This window comes from Pogona vitticeps, chromosome 1 (assembly GCF_051106095.1).
Source record: "Pogona vitticeps strain Pit_001003342236 chromosome 1, PviZW2.1, whole genome shotgun sequence".
NCBI classification, from domain to species: Eukaryota; Metazoa; Chordata; class Lepidosauria; order Squamata; family Agamidae; genus Pogona; species Pogona vitticeps.
Window position 1 is genome coordinate 189,370,077 of NC_135783.1, and position 7,969 is coordinate 189,378,045.

Below are 7,969 nucleotides of genomic sequence, written 5' to 3' on the forward strand. Positions count from 1 at the left end.
ATAACAGATCAAAATGAATTGTCATTTTTTTTATTCATCCCCATCTCTAACGATAAACCATTTCAGAATAACCATTTATGATAACGGTTGGAAAAATTCCACTTCACCATTTCATTTCCTAGTTTTGAACCGTGAATTTCCATGGAAATCCTGGCTGCAGATGTCCATTTAGGATCCCAGTTTTTCATGATTTTGTTCATTCCTATCAGGTAATTGTTCAGCTCAGGTTTCCATATGTGTTTGTCTTTGGGATTTGTTAACCTGACATCATTTTTTCCCTCACTTCTATATCTACTAATTTTAATTTCAGTGCATGGGTTATGTAGTCTCAAGGCTGCATATGCGTGTGGGATTTGTTTGCTAGAGTGAGTATGCCAGAGAAATCAGAAATGTCTCATGAAAATGAGAATACGGCAAGCATACAATGTGCTTCTTTGTGTACGCATGACCCCTATATGGATTTTTTAGTGGATGAGAAGGCACTATGGTTTTAGATTGGCTGACACATTTCAAAGAAAACAATGAAACTGCAGACTTCATATGTATGCATTTTCAGGTACACGCATTTTAAGTCATGGAAATTTCTCCAAATGTGTGCCACATTATTGATGGCTGATACACAATGAAGTTCCCCATTTCATACTAGAGCTATGAAGTGACAGTAACTATCATTGTCAACCTATGTAATTTCCTCCCTATTGTAACTAATTAGTCCATACATCCATCATATATAAACACATATCTTTGTCTGCACCATCAAATCAATTCCAATTTATGGTTTCCTAGCTACAGAGACTCCAAAGTAGTTCTCCATCCCCTTCTTCCAGGGGGGAACAATGTAGCTTGTCCAAGGCCATGCAGTTGGCCTCATCTCCTACAAGACATGGGGAGGGGGGTCAAATTCCTGATCTCCATCTCTCCAACCAGATGTGCCAACTCACTGAATTATCCAGCTAACTCCATTTATTGGCTATTGTAAGCAAACTCAGCAGTCAATTTCATTGGGCAAAGGAAGCAGCTAGCATGACAAGTCATCACTCAGTTGCCAGGAGTTGTTTTTTTCCCCCATCCTATTTTTTGCATTTCTATCTTTTGGATTTTTCCACTTTTCCTTTCCAAAATTTGCTTGCAGGTGATGGAAGAAAAGCTTAGGTTTATACTGGTGATCCCAAATAATCTCTGAGCATTAACAGATGAGAAGGTATCCGTTTTAATAAAACATCCTGCAATCTCGAGTGATAGAAAGACTTTAAATATGAAGGAATGTCTTTCATTAATTTGATAGTTACATGGTGGAGCTCATGGCCCTGCATATAAATGAAGCATTAGCAAAGTCGGTCCAATACCCATTGTCCTCTGCCATACTTTGAAGGAGAAGAAGCATATCCATGTAATCGCTGAAGTACAAGGCATTCTTTTTGAATGCAAAGAAACTATGCCTCCTATGTGTGCAGACAGAGATTGGCGTCTGGAAAGATACTGGAAAGGTTGCTTGTCTGATATAAAGAAGCAAAAATGACAAACTCAGCAAGTTCCAGGATGTAATTTATCTGATAAGGGAAGGGCAGGAAGCATCTAATTGTGCCTACGTGGTTGTACGTCGTTTGTCAGTATGTGTTAGTCTGGTGTCTCAGGCTAGGGCAGACATTTCTCTCTTTTTGAGCACTGGTGGGTGGGCAGAATACGCTTCCTTCAGTACAAGGCGAAAGATTTATATAATCGGAACAGAAATCAAGAGTACGAAGGCAGAGTACATTTTCTAAATCTGTTTCAGTGACCATATTTTTATAGCTTGGTATTAAAGGCCTACTGTTTCACTTGCTGGATTTTTCTTACCCTGTGAAAATTCTGGGACAAGATGAAGTGTCTTTTGTATCAAGGATCTTTATATTGCTGGGGCTTGTGATGTCCTCTGGCCAGGAGAAAATACGTACCTACAGAAACCTACCTATATTTGAAAAATATGCACAACTAGAAGGTATGAAGGCCACTGGCTGGATAGCTGAGATGTCTTGCAGTTCCTCCTGGGGGAACAGCTATCCTGTGAAGCCCTGGGAAAGTTGCACAGTTCCAGGATGACCCCCAGAAAGAGGGAATGGTAAAGCACTTCTGAGTACAGTACTCTGTACCTGAAAAGGATCACCATCATTTGGAATTGATTTGACAAGACACTATATTATTAAAAGTGCACATTTGAAAAATGTGCATTAACACACACTCCGGTCGGTGGGGAAATGCATTAAAACAGTGAAAATGAAAACAAGGATGCTGACATTGGAGCGGAGGATGTGACACAAGGGAAAACACAAAAATATAACCTTGTACTGAACCAGGGCATGAAAAAAATTCTAGTGGGAATCTGAGGAACAAAGTGAAAAAATGCAAAATGCTAGATCATTACCCCACTTATCCAATGAATAAGTTGAAGTGAGCAGCAGTCTGTGAAATCATATGCCAAATAAAACTTGTCAGTCAGCAAGGAACCACAAGACCTTTTTTGAATTTTTATATGTGATTTTTCTATCTTGATGCCAACTTCCCTGACCTGGTCTTCTTCGAGCATTTGAAAATTAACTCTCATCAATCCCAAACACCATATCCAATGATCAAGAATGAGGGGAGGTGTAACAAAAACATCTGGAAGCCATTATGTTATAGAAGGCTGTTCTATGTGTGTTCTGTTGTGCTGCCCTGGTATGATATGTGCACGTGCGTGCATGCGTGTAACATTGTTGTAGTTTGATTGCAATATTGTTCAGATTTTGGGAATGGTCCTTTTTTAAACAGGGCCATGCTGGCAAGGGAATTCTGGGAGACATAAATTAAAAACACAATTTTTCCCAAGCTCTATTAATATTATTATGGTGTACAGTGAACTATGCAACACCCACAAAAACCTATTTTATGATGTGATTAATAAATATAATATTTATGAATAGCTCCTGACTGAGATCACACTCCATGTGCTTAATGAAGTGGTCTGCAGTCTGCAGCCAATGACACCAGACTCTTCGTTACAGTGTTTAAGGCAATGTTATTACTTTCCACATTATTCATAATGCCTCCCTACTATGGGGGTTTAGAGTATTTTACTTTCCCATATATTAATCTTAATACTGATTCTGCTAAAAAGTTCATTCTCATTCTCATTCCCATTTTAGAAATAAGAAATTAAGCTGAATGACATGCCAGAGAATCGAGTGAACTAATCCCCTTGCCACTGAATCTGTGGAAAGTATGATCCAAAATTAGAGGGAGGAAGTTTTCCTTTGCGGACTATAACTCACAGAATCTTGCAGCCAGCATAGTAACTTTTCCAACCTCTGTATTCCCCAGTGAAACTATATTAATCCAGCTGGTTAATATTGTAACTATACTATTAACAACCAGGCAAATTAAACAGATTTGATTCTTCAAAGATCTCTAGTTTATGAATGTGCGATATGGTGCGTCTGCACCCATGATTCAAAACACCAGGAAATGGCTTGATATCGTTGCACAGTATTATGCCCATGTTGCTATCAATGTCAAGATTTACATAGCCAAGGGTAGTCTGAATGGCAGCAGCCAAGATGGTCTACACTAGCAAAGGTTTGGAAAGTGAAATACGTATAGTTTTCTGGTCTGTTTTAGAAGAGATAGCCTTGTTAGTGTGTGCTAACATATCAGGCAAAAACAAAAATAAAGACAAAAGACAAAAATGATGTGGCACCATAAAGACTAACTGCTTTATTTTAACATGAGCTTTCTTGGGCAAATCCACTTCCTCAGACAAGTCCCACGTTTAAGTCTGAGGAAGTGGATTTGTCCACGAAAGCTCACATTAAAATAGAGCAGGCAATCTTTGTGGTGCCACAACATTTTTGTCTTTGTCGTTGCTGTTGCTGTTGCAACACAATATCCCCCATTGATAAACCAGAGGATATTTTGGAGAATTAAATAAAATAAATGCTGGGTTTTTTTCAGTCAGCATCATAGACTCACCTTAGTTGTCCCTCATTCTTGATTGAAAATACCGGTAGCCTTCCACTATTTCTATAGTTTACTGAGAATATTAAAATAATTTTCATTGATGTTACAACTACCATTGGCTGTTGTAATTACTGTTCCCCAGGAAAACTGCACCATGTTGGGAAAAGGAAGGACTTTAACAGTCTGTGGATTTCCCCATGCTCTTTTTTTTAAAAAAAATTCAAATGAACAAACTGAGCTATTGTTCATATTTCTTTGTTTAGCTTTCTCCAAGCCAACAGCAACTTGTTTGTGTGCGGGAGGCAAGCTAATCATAACTGTGGTGGTGGTGGATCTCTCATTTCATGTACCATGATCCCAGTCTTGATAAGAGACTACACAACCCACTAAAAATGAAGACACTGAATATGAGCACACATTTAATGTAACATGTGTGGACTCATTAACGTAGTAAGTACTTTATTTTAGTTTAAATATACATTTCAGTTTTGATCGGAACTCTTCATTTGGTTGTTTTCTGGCTCAGGACTGACTCTTCTAGGATTATTTTCTGGTGTTTTAAATTGTTCATATTCTCTGTGGCTTTATTGTAATATTAGTGGACAGCCACCTGGCCCAGATCCACTGAGGTGGAAAACTGAGATAAGCATACTTCTATAAGCAAATATGGCAAAGATCTCTCAATGATTCCCACACCACCAAAAACCCACAAAGGGTAACTAGACTGAGCATATATGTACATATGTTAGATATTAGAGAAGACACCTGGAAAACAAACTTGAATGGGCAATTCTTGGACAGAATGTCACAAGAGAAGACGCTCTAATGCAAAGAAAAAGCAGAGCCCAATCTCAGGGTGATTGCTTTGCACACAAGAATCCCAAACCCTAGTAAACAATATTTAGGAAGCAGCCAATGTGGAAGGCCTCTGTATGAAGAATGAAGCATCTACTCTATTTGACAGGGTAGATGATACTAGGCTAGGCTGACAAATGGCCTGGCCTGGTAGAAGTCAGCTTTTTTCTAGAATATGGCATATCTAAGTTATTTCTCTGGTAGTATATCTAGGTTGATCTAGTCATGTGTCATCGCTTGGCATTGGGTACAGTAAGAGCTAAGAATAAAACCAACCAACCCGCCAACCAACCCGCCAACCAACCAACCAACCAACCAACCAACCAACCAACCAACCAACCAACCAACCAACCAACCAACCAACCAACCAACCAACCACAAGCTCTGCAGTGATTGGCTGCTGTAGACTTCCTTCACGTTTGGATTCATAATTTGGATTACAATTCCCATCAGTTGTGGTCAGCATGGGCAGTGGTTGAGATGCTGAATACTGTCACCCTAAACCTCTGGGTTTGGAAGGGTTAAGCTGTCATATGCTGTATCCCTCCCCCACATCCTGAAGCAACCAACAAGCTTGGTTCTTGTAAAAACAGATATTGCCACTCTGTGAGAGAAGAAGCCAAGGCAGCCCTTTGAGATTTGCAGCCCAAGTAGCTTTTACTGCACTTCTTTCCACCATTGAACGAGATATTCCCACAGAAGTAGAGAAAGTTCTGCAAGGAAGGTGAATGCTGCATTGCAGAGAGCATAAAAAATTTAATGGCACCCATTATGTATAGTTATGAAGCAATTTGGGATCCTTGGAGATGAAAGGTGCCATGGAAGTGAAAAGTGAAACAGTATTATCTCAAGATTTCTTACATTTTTAATATTATCTGACTTTCTGCTAGCTCAAAGGATCCCAAAGCATTTTATGAACTCTCCTGCATTCAAGGGCAGTAATCATCTCTATAGGTATTCTTCCGCCCAAGAACAGAGGAGACATGACAAGTGGCTACAAAGCCTTGGCTCGTGCCACAACGGTGTAAAAATGATTTTATCTGTGAGCAGGACTGGCTCTGGGGGATGCGGGTATCTGTCGGTGTCAGCTGTCGGAGAACTGCATATGTTTCCTGTGGCCTGCTCTGCACACCCCTCACGTTCCCTGTACGCTGAGGACAAAGTCTCATTGCCGGAGTTAAAGGGAGATTTAAGTGTAGTTGAATCTTTTGCATGTACAATGGGCGCCACTCCGATACCCCTTTTTTCTGGCACCAAAATGGCTTTGATCAGGCCTGTGGAGAAGGGCAGCTGTGGCCGCTTCTGCTTCTTCTCCTCTCTCTCAGTTACTCATTCATTCGCTCACTCACACACTGAATGTGAGGCAACTTTATGCCATTCCCGCTGGAGAGAACCGGTGAATTCAGCAACCACAGGGGATGAAACCACCACATGGCGCTTGCCAACCAATCAGGGCTCCACGATTCACCCAGATAATGGTTGCTTAAGTTTTCACACCTGCTGCACAGTGGTATAGGATGCCAGCAGGGGAAAATGGTCACCTGCATGTCTGTGAAAGGGAGCGTTCATATTTAAAAGTGAGATAGGTGTGCAGGGGGAAAGAACTGATGTCCTCTTGCAGGACTATCACTAAAGATCAGCATCAATTGCCAAATCGATGGTTTGTGCCAGTTCGGTTTTCTGCCCAAACAGATGTTAGATGCTGCCCAGTCCTGCCTCCCCTGGCAGATGCCCACTCGTAGGAGGAGGCAGGCTGGGCAAGCCTGGGTTCTGCCTCTGAATGGATGCCCGCTGGAGGAGCCAGGACTGAGAAGTGCTGAACATGTGTTCGGCTGAAACAAAATGAACTGCCACAAACCACCTGTTCAGCAGTTTGCGCCCATCTCTAGTACTATACCAAGTCAGAACAGACATAGGGGAGTACTTACAAAAAATGCCCCCAAAATTGATCTCTGCCTCCTCACAAAAAAACATACATAATATTTATCATTATTTGACATATAACATTACTTCACAACTGGCAACAGCAGGAATTAAAGAGAACTTGACGGATGACATGCAATTGTGTATAGTAAATGATAGTTTCTGCTTCACATTTACTTGTTCATTCAGCTGCTTCTGCAGCATGTCCTTAACGCAATTAAGAAAACTGCTGTTTTTCAAATGTCGAGGTCAAAGTTCAAGTTCAAATGCAGTTTTCAAAACCTGAATGAAAAGAAACCTGGTACAATTTAAAAATCTATTAGGTTTTCATACAATGGACAAATATAACTTTCCTTTTACATCTTCCAAATCCCTGTCCTGAGAGAAAAGGTGGAGATCAATTGATCCATGAATCAATATCTATGTGTAGAAATATTTTGAAACAGAGTTGTTCTCAGGTGGCATATAAAGGGTTGTATCAGGCGCTCCTGAAGTATGAAGCAGATTGGCTCCTATTAAACAATGGTGTAGTATGGGTTGCCAGCACACAGGGCAGGGCAAGTATTGCTCCCCCCCTTGAGGTTGCCTTGAGAAGAGGCCGGCGTGGGGGATCTGCGCCAGTGTAGCCTCCTCCCCACACCTCCTGCTCCCTGCGGCCTGCCCACCAACTTTGTTTACGCGGAAGGAGGGAGGCGAGGCTGCTCCAGCCATCACCAGACCCCATCGCCACCTGCCTGAAAGGGGAAGCAGAACACGCATGGTGAAAAGAGGGGAGGGGAGGGGAGTTGAGTGGAAGGGAGGAGAGGGGAGGAGAGGAGAGGAGAGGGGAGAGTCACCTGTTTTCTTGACCGCTGTGCACTCCTCACCCAATGGCTCCATAGCCAGGCTGAACTTTTGTACCCCCAAGAATTTTGCATCCAAGGGCAACCGCATCTATGGCCTTACCCACGCTGCACCACTGCTGTTAAATACTCTTTCAGCCTCAGGTTTGCCTATTTACAAGAAAAGAAATTATGAGGCGGGGGTGTATTGTGAGCAAACACAATGAAGACTATAATGTTCTTTGTAAACTCAATGCTTTGTGGAACCCATGAATAATAATGAATATTCTGTTTGATGCTATACAGGTTCCTACTATATTGCAAGCAGTAAACATTTATACTAGGAGTGTTCAAATTGTGGCTTTGAAGATATATAGGAAGCTCAAACGATGACGTTG

The 7,969-nt window shown here is 41.3% G+C and overlaps 1 long non-coding RNA gene across 1 annotated transcript in view; it reads left to right on the plus strand.

Annotated features, from left to right (window-relative positions):
• Positions 1-7,969, plus strand: part of LOC144589182 (uncharacterized) — a 420,115-nt gene that overhangs the window by 287,065 nt on the left and 125,081 nt on the right. The window lies entirely within an intron of this gene.